General features: G+C 41.2%; 1 pseudogene; it reads right to left on the bottom strand.

The window, feature by feature from the left end:
* Positions 1 to 8,406: 8,406 nt before the first annotated feature.
* LOC149144855 (sorting nexin 2B pseudogene) lies at positions 8,407 to 9,647 on the bottom strand (annotated as a pseudogene).
* Between the last annotated feature and the right edge of the window lie 660 nt (positions 9,648 to 10,307).

Below are 10,307 nucleotides of genomic sequence, written 5' to 3'. Positions count from 1 at the left end.
CCCGCAAAGTTGAGTGCCCTGTGGGTCCAATGATTGCATCTTTTTTCCATGTTTGCTATGAGCCTTTCCCAATGAACCTTTTGCCAAGGCTTGGTGGTGAGCGGGGCTCCCAGATATTTCGAGGGCAAAGAACCATTTCGAAAGCCTAGGATGCTGGTGAGATGGCTCTGAATAGAAACATGAGTGTTAAAGAAAAAAATAGTCGATTTGGAATGGTTTATGTCCATACCTGATGCCATGCTGAAAAGAGATAAGATAGACTTGTAAGCCTTGGCCTCTTTGACAGTTGGAGATCCATGCAGCATAGTATCATCGGCAAACTGCTGGTGAGTAGTTGCAGGGGTGGAGGGGAGAGGGCGCAATCCATTGATTTTCCCTTCCGCTTTGGCTCTGTGAATATATCTGCTAAGCCCTTCCATGAGGATCACAAAAAGGAAGGGGGACAGAGGGTCTCCTTGCCTTATGCCTCGGGAAGGAGAGAAGGTGGCCGAGGGGGATCCATTAACCAAAATAGAGAAATTTGTTGACTTGATAAGAGCGAGAATCCACTTGGTCCACCGATTGTCAAAACCAAAAGCCCTTAATGTGGCCTCCAGGTAATTCCAATTCACTTTGTCGAAAGCTTTTGAAAGGTCGAGCTGAATCATCATACCGGGGATTTTTCTGGACTGCAAAGTATGTATCATCTCCTGCGCCAAGAGGATATTGTCCAGAATTTGTCTGCCTTCCACGAATCCTGACTGCTCCTCCGAGATGATGTCCGGGAGGATAGGTTTGAGTCTGTTAGCGATGACCTTAGAGATGATTTTATAAATCACGTTGCACAGAGCTATGGGGCGGAACTTTTCTGGAGTTAGGGCTTCCTCTTCTTTGGGGATTAGGGCTAGGAAAGTAGAATTTAGGCCTTTAAGAATTGAGCCAGATCGTCTTGAATCTTCAACTACTTCCCAGACCTCTGTTTTGACTGTTTGCCAACAAGCTTTGTAGAAGTTTATAGTAAAACCATCTGGGCCCGGAGCTTTATCATTTGGCATGTCTTTAACAGCCTCCTCCACCTCCTCCATTGAGATCTTTCTTAACAGAGAGGCATTTTGAGCTGGAGTAATGATTTGGGGTATGGCCTGAATTATTTCCTCTCTCGCTTCCGATCGATCTTCTTGAGATTCCTGGGCAATTTGCTTAAAATGACTAGTAAGCAAAGTTGAGATCTCATTATGATTTTGAATAACTTCTCCAGATGCATTGGTCAGCTTCAGGATTTTGTTAGCCCCCCTGTAATCCATCGTTGATCTATGGAAGAACTTTGTATTTTGCTCTCCCTCCTTCAACCATTGGATGCGAGACTTTTGTTTCCAAAGGATTTCTTCCTGTTGGCAGCGGAGCTGCCATTTCTGCATTAGTATCTTTTCCTGTTCATTTGAGTCCTCCCTGTTAATCCCTGAAGCCCAGTCCTTATGAATTTGACTTAGTCGGTCTTCTATCTTGTGCTTTTCCTGGAAAATATTACCAAACTCGGTTGCATTCCATTCCTTGATTTTGTGTTTGATGTGTTTTAGTTTGGATTGGAGTTTAAACATTTTGGTCCCCCTTATATTTCTGGGTTCTTCCCACCATTGTTTCACCAGATCAGGAAAATTTGGGTGAGTTAGCCAGAATTTTTCAAATCTGAATGGCTTGTTTTTGGGGGTCTCAAGAAAAGCAGCTTCCAGGGCGATGGGCCAGTGGTCTGATCCCCCACAGGGGAGCATATCAGAGTCAACTGTTGTTCCTTCCAGTAAGATGTTTTCTGAGATCAAAAAACGGTCAAGGCGAGAGGCTATCCGGTGTTCTCCTCCTCTTCGGTTGTTCCAAGTGTAGAGCCCATTTTTTGGGGGGATGTCGACCAGTTGAGCGGATTCCATGAAGCCAACAAAGATTTCTGAGTCTCTATTTAGACGCCTAAGGCCTCCTTTTTTTTCTAGTAGGGTGGTAATCATGTTGAAATCCCCTCCCATTATGATCTTTGAATGTTGGTGTCTTAGCTTTAACTTCATTAAAGAGTTCAGAAAAGAAATTTTATCTTCTAAACGCTGAGGCCCATAGACATTTATACAGAGGTAGGTTTCAGAATTACCTGTTAGTTGAAATTCTGTGGCAATGTATGATCTGGTAGCTTCCATAGAGGTGATTTCAATGACTCTGGAGTCCCAGAGGGTTGCAATGCCTCCTTCCCATCCGTGACTGGCTATGTCTATATATTTGATAGTTTTCCCTAGCTTTTTGGTGATGTTCTCCGGCTGATCAGTGGCACATTTTGTTTCCTGAATGAGCATAATATCTGGCTTTTCCTGTTGTAACTCCCTCTTGAGAAGTCGTTGTTTGACTTGGCTGTTGAGCCCTCTTTTATTCCAGGAGATGATTTTCATTAATAATGATGAGGTTATTGGTAGGACAGGGAGGCGTGTAAATCCTTCATTTTGCCTGAATTGATCATAAAGATACCCAAATCGTGAAGAACCTCTCCATTCGTCCTTCGGCCTCTTTTCTTGTTTTGCTTCCGTCCTAATGAATGAAGAAAAAGACTTTTGGATTGGTTACCTATGCCTTTCATGATTCCTAATCTTTTCTTTTGCTTGTCTAGCGCCGCTTGTTGTCTTGCTATGAAGAGGTCGCTGATCTTCTTTATTTATTCCTCCGGGATATTTTCCAGCCCTTGTGTTCTCCAGTGCTTTTCCATATCTGACAGGTTTACCCCTTCTTTTTCTAGAACTTCATTGAGTTCCAGGTCTTCGCTTCCCCCATCGCTTGTTAGCATGTCTGTGTCTTCATCTCGTTCATTTGCTACTTCATGCATTTGTATTGCTGTGTTTTCAGTGATTTCCTCTGCATCCGTTGATCTGTGGTCTGTCTTATTTTTTTGAGGAGCTTCTGGTAGCCTTGTCTCTTTGTTGTTACCTTCCGAGTCTGCTTCTGAGTCCAGAATGCTGAAGGGGTTAAGAGTTATGCTGGGATCTGTCACTGCTTTGTTTACTCTTTTCCTGTAGGCCCTTTGTCGTGATTTTGGTTTTTTGAAAACCTCCTGGTTCTTGGCTGGCTGCTCAGGCTTTGCTTCTTCCACTGGTTTGATTAATGGGCATTCCCTTACAAGGTGACCGTGTTCATGGCATTTCCTACAACGGAAGGGGATCTGTTCGTAGTCGATGGCTTGAAAGTAATCTTCATCTCTGAACTCTAGCCACAGTCCTTCATGTAGGGCACCTGAGACATCCATTTCAACGCAGATCCTGGCACAGGAAGTATACTTCCTTTGCATCGTTGCCTCCGAGGCTTTAATGAAGGTGCCAAGTCGGTCTCCTATGCGCTTTAGAGTTGCTAGGCCCCAGTAATCGATAGGTAGAGAGAAGAGGCGAATCCACACAGGGACTTGGGTGAAGGTTTCCTTTTTAGGTACAAAGTTTGCCTTCCATGGCCTCATGTAAAGGCCTGCTGATGAAAGGAAGTAAGGCCCTCCATCGAAGATCCTATCTTTGTCTTCTAGGTTAGAAAAGACAACAGTAAAAAAACCTTTAGCTCCGAGATGAAGTTTGACATCACCTTTTGGTCGCCAGTGCTGTTTGATCCATTGGCAAAGAGCTCTTTCTGTTGGCCACAGACCCATAAACTTACATATGATTGCGTGCTCCATCATGTGGTCTATGTAGGCCTGAATATCTGGATCTGAGAAGACCACACGGAGGGCTTCCTTCTTTTTGGGTTTGCAGACTCCTTGCAGGGTATTTTTAGGGCTGAGGTTGGAAGCTTCCGTTTTATCCTCATTTTCTATGGGGCGTTTTCCCTCCCTGTGTTCCTTTTCTTCATCTGACGGAGCTATTAATGGGTCTGAGCTGTTTTGGCCTACGTTCGGTTTGTTTCCATGCTTCTCCTGCCTGTTACTGGCTTTTCCTGGCATCTCTGATCCGTGATTTGGATCTTTCTGCCCCTGGGTTGCTCTTCCGCTGCTTGTCCCCGAGCTGTCTTTTCGGGCTTCATACCCAGAGATATTGAAACCTTCGTGAGTTTTGTGTTTTTGCATGACTATTTCCCTGTAAGATGGGGTCCCATTGGACCCCCCGTCTGTCATTTGTCGGGCCAGTACACGGCCTCTGAGAAGGAGATCAACTAATCGGTCTTTGTGCGCTGCCAGAACTGTTGTTGAACCTGTTCAGAACAGTGCTAAACCCTAGGTGGAGGGTTTTCCTTGCAGAGCTCGATTCACCGTATTCTCAATATTATTATTATTAACATTAACAAGAAAAGTTGCATGGCAGCAAGTCCTTGCCATGAGCAGGCTTGAAGAAAAGAAACAACACCAAAAATGTAAAGTAAGTAAAGCAACACCAGCCCTGACCTTGAGGGGTTGAAATTCTGGTGGGAACGTCTTTTGGGCAGGTGTCCAACCCAAATTTGTGTGCCTAAAAATTGATTCATAGTGTTTCTTATTTGCCATAAGAGATCTCAGGTCATTCACATGCAAGTGACCGCATCATTAACATTAGTAAATTGCAGTGCAACAGTTTTAGTCTACTAGGTACAAAATTATACATACATATAACCTGTCATTTTTGCAAGTGCTGCCATAGTCACTCCCGTCCCTAGCCAACAGTCGACCCAGCTATTTGATCACTCGATACGATGATTTCCTTCTACAATTGCAATAAATATGGAAATGATGGCATACCAGACTCAAATAGGAGACACAATTTTGTTTAGACAATCTGTGGAAGAACCAGCATGTTTTCCAACAAAATAAAAACCATAAGCAAACCAGCCAACACGAGGGCCTTGACAAAAAAAATTATAAAAATTCTTAGTCTTGTTCTTCTCTTTCGGAGCCTCCATAGGCTTAATGATCGGCATCAGTAGGAGCAGTGAGCACTACAGAAGTGGGGAGAGTAGCAGCGCTATGACTAACTGTCTACCTCTAGGGAAATTCTTGACACAAGTCATAATTATTCCACCATGGTCCCTATGCATTGATGGCTTGTACCTATGTATGATGAGCATGCTGGCTATCAACAGTTTTTTGGGAATCATATTTTGCCATTGAATGCACAACGATAGGTCAATATCACTTTGGACCTTAAACACAACAAAAAAGGAGGGTAAAAATGCAGGAAAAGCACAATGAAAGAAGGCCTAAGCTCCTCAGCTTATCTGCTCAGTCTTGTTGGATTTAGGGAAGCCAAAATATAGCATCAACACTGTTCATTGAGCTTCACCTTTCGTATGACTATCAACAATGGCAAGAAGATGATCAGAATTGTTACTGCAGCAAACCACTGAATCACAATCTGTGGAAGAACCAACAAGTTTTCCAGAAAAATAAAAACCATAAGCAAATCAACCAATGCGAGGGCCATGACAAGAAAAATATAAAAATTCTTAGTCTCGTTCTTCTCTTTCGGAGCCTCCATAGGCCTAATGATCAGCATTAGTAGGAGCAGTGAGCACTACATAAGTGGGGAGAGTAGCAGCCCTATGACTGACCCTTTGTCTCTAGGGAAATTCTTGACACAAGTCACAATTATTTAGTATTCACGAATGTCATGGAGCTTCCTCCGATGCATTGATACATGTACATCTGCCACATGGCAGGCGCTTGGATACGATAAATGAGAAATAGTAGAGAGCGGGCAGAGGAGGATTGGTTGGAAGATGAAATCTACTTGAGGTTGCTTGTTGTCATGTGCAGAGGTATTTTTGAGATTGTCATGGCTATAAAAATCTTCTCCCCCAGCATACAAACAACCTTTGAAGATTTCATTTGCAAAGTGCTTCATGGGTACTTTTCAATGCATGTCTGACTTGCTAGAAGAGACAAGTCAACAACTAATTTCACTTACTATGTAAAATCACTAGAAATCGTATACATGTGAAAGATCCGCCAAGCAACCTATACGAATTGATAACTCCAACTTTGCTGAATATTCTATTTGTCAAGAAGAAGGTGCAATATTCTACCCCATCAACAGTTTTTTGGGAATCATATTTTTCCATTGAATGCACAACGATAGGTCAATATCACATTGGACCTTAAACATAGCAAAACATGAGGGTAAAAATGCATGAAAAGCACAGTGAAAGAAGGCCTAAGCTCCTCAACTTACCTGCTCAGTCTTGTTGGATCTAGGGAAGCAAAAATATGGCATCAACATTGTTCATTGAGCTTCACCTTTCACATGACTATCAGCAATGGCAAGAAGATGATCAGAATTGTTACTGCAGCAAACAATTGAATCACAATCTATGGAAGAACCAACAAGTTTTCCAGCAAAATAAAAACCATAAGAAAACCAGCCAACACGAAGGCCATGACAAGAAAAATATAAAAATTCTTAGTCTCTTTCTTCATGGAGCTTCCTCCGATTCATTGATACATGTACATCTGCCACATGGCAGGCTTTGCAACTCTGCCAGTGACAGAGAGTCAAATCATGAGATATCCAGTAAGGTTGATCGCGGAACCCATAGTGAGAACCACCATGGTCCCTATGCATTGATGGCTCGTACCTATGTATGATGAGTTACTTATGGATTTTATACTTAGATAGAGAGAGGAAGAGGATAAGCAGGCAAGGAATCTATTCTTAACTTAGATGACGGAGATCAGTAGTATGTTAAAGTTTGGATAGGGATTTCTTATTTTTATAGCTTGGCTTGGATACGATAGATTAGAAACGACAAAGAGCGTGTAGAGAAGGTTTGATTTGAAGATGAGATCTACTTGAGGTTGCTTGTTGTCATGTGCATAAGTATTTTCAAGATTTTCATAGGTATAAAAATCTTCTCCCCCAGCACACAAAAAACCTTTGAAGATTTCATTTGCAAAGTGCTTCATGGGTACTTTTCAATGCATGTTTGACTTGCTAGAAGAGACAAGTTAACAACTAATTTCACTTACCATGTAAAATCACTAGAAATCAGATACATGTGAAAGATCTGCCAAGAAATCTATACGAATTGATAACTCCAACTCCGTTGAATATTCTATTTGTCAAGAAGAAGGTGCAATATTTTACAAGTAATGGAAAAATAGATTGCAATGGAAGGCTTAAGACATCAAGAAATCAAGTAGGTCAGTCACAATTATAAATTTCAACAAACCAATTTTCTTCTATTTTGCAAATCTGTTTGATCCTGTAAGCTAGAATACACATAGTCATTATCCAAAAATCCCATGAAAATCTATTGAATGTTTGCATAAGCATAAATAACGATGGAGGTAAGAATCATTATTTAATACCCTGCAGACATCTTTTATTGTGGAAAATAGGCCAGCATGTCCAGAAACTCCTCCAAGTAGGAATGCAGTTGGATCATGTACTGCAAAAAGGGTGAATGCCAAAAGAATCTATACAAATCAGTCAACCAGAAATGTTTAAAATAATAGGCAGAGAAGAACAATATTGATTTTAAATTCAATAAATATGGAAAGAAGACTTATACAAAACATTTCAAATTGAGAGAATAACACATTTGATACATATACTTAATCATTTCCTGGTGAGAGTAAATGGATGAAGATCTTTCACAGTTGATGAAAAGAAATGGATAGTGCAATCATTTGGTGTACATATCCTAGACCAACCCAACCTACATTAAGCCTATAGCTTCAAGTCTGGACAACTTTGAAAGGAAAAATTACCAAGCTTTCCAGTATCCATGATTCAATCAGAGGAATGCTGGAGGTTGGTTTTTTACTCAGCTTTATGAGAAATCATTTCAAGGAAAAGACTTGGCTAAGATTGAACTCACACAGTGAGTTCTATTTTTTGATAAATGCATCATACATTACTTCATGGAACAGAGAGAGCTACAGCAATCTAGCAACAATATTACAAGAAAATTCCCATCCTAAAAAAACTCAGAAATGCAAGTATATAAGCGCAATAGGAAGGGACTGAACATCTTTACAGAAAAACTGAACTTGGCTTTACAAGCCCAAGTTAATTCCCACTTAAAAGGCCTCAATTCCCCTAAGCTAAGAGGGGATGGTTCTGTCACAACCCTTTCAACAGGAGATTCTTCCTCCACAAATTAAGATTTTAACAGAACAACAATCATTCGAAGTATCTAACTTGAAATAATCATCACAGCAGTATCTGATTCACACTCTCGCAGCAGGTTCTTTGGGTGCACCAAATGTCGCCAACTAAATGGGGCAAATGGCAATGGAAATTGGAAAGCTTGGGATGCTTTAGACCTTTCCATATGAGTCAGAAAATCTCCATCAACAAGCTCTGCAGTAGATGCAACATATCCTTACAACCGGTCAAGCAACTCGAGGCCTCCTTGCTATGAGGGATTACTTTACCAAACTAAGGGCCCTTAGTTCTTATTGGGCTGCTCAGAACTGAATTCAACAGCCAGGATCTTCTGGACTTGCAGTTAAGCTATTGCACGATTTGAAAAGATTCCCATCCATGATGGGCGTTGGACGCCCATGCCATAGACATTATCGACCCACAATGCCCAAAGCGCCTATAAGGCATCAGCCCTACAAAACTTCAAAACATGAAGATCAGCATGAGGTAAGAACAAATACCTTAAATATATAATGCCTTGCATGCATTAAATTTATTACCTTTCCAATTGCTTAACATGGACCTATATTAGTGTGTCTTAGAGTATTAGTGTGCGTGCGTGCATAAATGCCACATAAAAACTATCTAAAAGAAAGACACTTTCACCAATGATGATGAATTTTAAGAAAATATGACTGTACAGGCTACTATGAGTGTGCATGTGCACATAGAATGCCACATAAATCTATCTAAAAGAAAGACACTTTCACCAATGATGATGAATTTTAAGAAAATATGACTGTATAGGCTCAGAAAAACAATGCAGAACATATGCACAAGAAGCTAGTAAAATCAGATAAAATTCTATACATACCTGTTTAGAGGCTTGTCTTAGACAGTGTTCAAGAGCCCATAATCTTTTTTTCCTTTCCGAAAATTCCTTATCTTCCTCTACAACATAAGACTTTGATCCTTCCTGATCATGTGTCATGTACTGCCTTAGCTCCTTAAACATTCTCCACAAAACTTTGCCTCCTTTTGCAGGTTGAACAACGTCTTGAGAAGTAAGAAAGGTATTGCTTTCAGCTCCAAAGAGCTGCTGGGGAAGTTTCACTACTCCATCTAACATTCTTGAAGCCATATCTGTGGTGGGTGTAAAGGCAGTCTCCCTTGAACCTGAAGATATAACATCAATTCCTTGCTCTTTCTAATAACGGGATGAGCAGCTAGTCGACCAAGGTATTTTTCCACTGCAATTCTCCTCTGCTCAATAAACTCATCCTTATTCATAACCTGACTTTCCACAGTATGTTTGTCCGGGCGAGGAGGGATGAAATACCCTCGATACGACTCGGAAAGCCTATCAGCCAGAGTCACGACATCACGAAATCGACGCCTGACCTTGAACTCCTTATTGCCAAATTCAGGGATATTGGTGCAAGTGACGATAAGATATGTAATATATGTGTTTCCGCCGGGAACTAGAGAAGTGGCCATCTTATCATGCTCCTTCTGGGGCTTTGTCACTGCCACTGTCAAGTACTCCGAAGAACTCGATGAACCAAAATGCGGAAAAGGACAACCAAAGTTATATTTTGTATTCATATTATTAACACGATAATACTAATGATATTCTTGAGCAGCACAGAGAATTTTCTCATAATTAAATTGTTAGTTTGACAACGAATTAGTAATTTTGGATAAAATGTAATTAGTCAGTTTTATACCGCACTGTCAGTTATGTAATGGAGGTCGATGATATAAAACTGGTGAATGCCCATGGAATGTATATGAGTGGAGAATCATTGTTGAATAATATATTCCAATCCCTTGCCCCGTGGATGTTTCCTTGACACATTGTCGAGGTTTTACCACGTAAATCCTGTGTCTATGTGTGTGTTTGGTTTCCAGTTAGTTATGGTGTTTTCTTGGTCAATATATAACTGAATGTGTGTAATTCTTTCCTATTTTTCCTTCTAATTCACCAACAAGTGGTATCAGAGCTCCGAGGGCCAAGCGATTGGTGCGGTGAGCGTGGACGTTGAAGAAAAGGCTGTATCAGCGTAAAACTTGAGCGTTGAGATCCAAGCGGTTGGTTCTTAGCTGTGTGAAGACCTGCGTGACTGTGTCAAGACCTGCGTGAGGAAAGACCTACCTGAGGCTGAGACCTACGTGAGGAAAGCCCTACGTGAGGCTGAAGACCTACGTGAGGAAAGACCTGTGTGAGGCGGTTTTTTTTCTTTGCTGCGTGAAAGTGAAAAGCTG

Source organism: Pinus tabuliformis, chromosome X, assembly GCF_031772625.1.
Source record: "Pinus tabuliformis cultivar Carrire ecotype Pingquan chromosome X, CPIR1, whole genome shotgun sequence".
Classification (NCBI taxonomy): Eukaryota; Viridiplantae; Streptophyta; class Pinopsida; order Pinales; family Pinaceae; genus Pinus; species Pinus tabuliformis.
Note: the sequence above shows the minus strand (reverse complement) of the source record. Positions and strands in the feature narration are given on the sequence as shown.